At 52.1% G+C, this 2,980-nt stretch overlaps 1 long non-coding RNA gene across 1 annotated transcript; it reads right to left on the reverse strand.

Moving 5' to 3' along the window:
* Window positions 1-277: 277 nt before the first annotated feature.
* Window positions 278-2,517, reverse strand: LOC139083935 (uncharacterized). The gene is made up of 5 exons (XR_011541097.1): window positions 2,463-2,517; window positions 2,261-2,342; window positions 1,916-2,104; window positions 1,547-1,654; window positions 278-889 (listed from the first exon to the last, which is right to left on the reverse strand). It is a non-coding gene; the product is annotated as an uncharacterized lncRNA (long non-coding RNA).
* Window positions 2,518-2,980: the final 463 nt, after the last annotated feature.

Raw genomic sequence — 2,980 nt, forward strand, 5'->3', positions numbered from 1 at the left:
CTGGGGCTCTTAGGGACCCGGCTTGGTAGCTATTTTCTTAATGGTGCTAAGTGTTTGTGAAGGTATTCGCTCGCTCTCGAGGGCCGCACTCCATGAACCCTCACGCGTTTGGGAGCCACTTTGTTCTAGAACAAGGCAGTGGACGGTTGGGAGCTGCTCCGTGCACTCTGGACTCTCACTCAAGAGCAGCAGCCGAGAGATGAGGGTAGATTCTAACTCCGCTTTTGGGATTTGGGGGATAGGGGAGAGGAGTTTAAGCTGAGATTCACACGGTGGATTTTTTTTTTTTTTTTGGTTTTTCTTTTTGTTTTTAACGTAGATCAGTAACCCCCGGCATTGGTGTAACCAGCGCGCGCCCAATGCAGTCGTATTCCTCGAATGCGCGCACCGCCCGCCACACTTGGAGAATCCAGCCCACAGAGGTTTCGGAAACCCCATTTTCCTGATTGCAGCCCAGACTCTGGAACCCCGCAAGCCTTCCGGGGAAGCGAGCCCAATCCAGACCAAGCAGACCTCTGGCGCTGCCGGGTTCGTACAACCACTAAAGCAGCGTCATCTTGAGAGTTATTTTGGGGAAAAAGACCTGGGACCTGGGTTTGAGTTAAAGACGTTAGAGGCAAGGGACAGATGGCCCAGCATTTCTTTGGAACGAGGCAGAACTGAGAACTATCCAGCTGGACCAGCATTGCCGAAAACTGGAGATTAGGAAATGTATTCTCCTCGCACACACAGTAGCACACATCTCCTCCGACGGCGAGTTCACCCCTACGCCAGGGGCCTCTGGCTCCGCCGCTGCGTTTCCCAGACGCCCTTTCGGCCTTCTCCAGGTTTTGCCAGGCAAATGAAACGAGCAGAACTCGATGGTAAATTATTTTGTTCAGCCTTCCGTCTTTTTATAAAAATAAAAGGCAACACTTTGTCATTTTTAATCATATAAGCAGACAATAAACCTAATTTTGATATTGATTTTTTTTCCAGAATCAAGTGATTTTGTGCAGTATCTGTTGTGTTTCCTTTCCGAGGAAGGGCCGTTTGCTGGTAGATTGTCTGGCTATAAGGCTGCCTCCACACCCGGCCAGTGCACTTATCTGAAACACGTAGTTAGTTGTGGACTTTGAAGCTGGATAGCTGAGAAGGGGCTCTTCCTGGGTGGCAGGAAGTTTGGGTTTTGTCTAATTATCTAGATAATGGTTTCAACTGGGCCATCCTTGGTGCCTTAGGGTAGATTTAAGGCTTGGCTGGTGCTTTTAGGAGTTATGGCCTCAGAGACTCACTTTGTTTAATTTTTACTTTTCAAAATACAATCAAATAAATAAAAACAACAACCAAAAAATCTTGCTGATGTCAGGGGCCCAGCTGGCGCCGTGGGGAGCGTTAGCAAAAGGGACGCCCTTGGACGCCCGGGCCCCAAGCTCGGGAAGGGGGCAGGATCCTGAGCCGGCTAGGACGTGGACCCTGCAAAGGCCCAGCTGAGAAGTGTCAGGGGAGCCACGGGGAAAGAGCCCGGAGGTGCAGGTGCTCCCTCCGCATGCCAGTGCTCACTTACCTCTTTCCTTTTTCAAAATAAGATTATTTGCTGTCGATGTAGAATGGAATCAGCACCTTTCATGTGAAAGTCTCAAGGTGGAGAGGGGTGGGCCAGGCCTCCACCTAGCTATAGAAGGAAGAAAAGGAGGGAGGGATGAGGGGAGAAAGCTGCAGAAAAGAAAAGAATGTGAAAGAGGTAGAAAGAAAGAAGGAAAGATAGGAAGAAAAGAAAGAAAGAAGGAAGGAAAGATAAGGAAGAAAGGAAGGGAGGAGAAAATGAGAAAGGAGAGGTAGAGAGGAAAAAACAAACGGAAGGAAAGGGGAAAGATAGAAATAAAAGATATGGAAAAAGGGGACTGGCCCGGTGGCGCAGCGGTGAAGTTCCCACCTTCCGCTTCAGCGGCTGAGGTTGGCCGGTTCAGATCCCAGGTGCAGGCCTATGCACCCCTTGTCAAGCCATGCTGTGGCAGGCGTCCCACAGATAAAGCAGAGGAAGATGGACACGGATGTTAGCTCAAGGCCAGTCTTCCTCAGTAAAAAGAGGAGGATTGGTGGCAGATGTTAGCCCAGGGCTAATCTTCCTCAAAAAAAGAAAATGAATTTAAAAAGAAAATTTTAAAGATAGGGAAAAGGAGAAGTGAAAAGGGTGGTGAAGGAGAGTGAAGGAAGGAAAAGGAGGAAAAACAGATTTTAAAGGACCTAATAAAGAAACAGTACAAAATTACAAAATTACCCCATCCTTGGGAGGGAAACTGCGATTGCCCTGGGGACTCCGTGGGACTTTTCCTGAAGCTTCTAGTGGCTTCTCCTCCCTCCTGAAACCCAGAACAAATGATAGTCCTGAGCATAAATTAAAAGCCCCCCAACTTCCTACTCCAATCCAAAAGACTAGACTCAGAGCGCGCCCGGACTGCGATGTCAGACTTGGGACCCACCCGCCACGCTAGCGTCCGCCGACCCGGGCCAGGGCTGGTAGGAGTCACCCTCCCTGCTCCTCCCTCGCCGGTTCCGTGGGCCAGGACCCTGGCTGGGGGAGGGGACCTGGTGGCTCTATGCCTGGCAGAGAGGGATGGAACCTTGGGCCTGTGAGTGACCCTCGGGCTCTGACCTTTCCCGTCGCCCTCCAGGGTCAGTATTTAACCTTTCGCTCCCTGCCCCCCCCCCCCACCTCTGCCACTCAGTGGCCCTCGGCTGGGGAGAGTGGGTCGATATTTGGGACCAGCCGAGGCGGGGCGGGGGGGGCGGGGGGGGGGCCGCCTAGGCCGAATTGCACGAAGATGAGTCCTAAACCAGCGCGCTCCTTCCTCTCCCCACGGCCAGAAAACCGAGCCTCGAGGATCCCGTGCTTGCCTGGCGCCGGTGCCAAGGCCCAGTTAAACCCCGTGCCTGGTAAAGAACCCGCTGGGGCACGGAGGAGGAGAGTGGGCTACTTTCCCAGTTTCCCTGTCCTGTT

The sequence above is a fragment of the Equus przewalskii genome, chromosome 1, assembly GCF_037783145.1.
Source record: "Equus przewalskii isolate Varuska chromosome 1, EquPr2, whole genome shotgun sequence".
In the NCBI taxonomy this organism is placed as follows: Eukaryota; Metazoa; Chordata; class Mammalia; order Perissodactyla; family Equidae; genus Equus; species Equus przewalskii.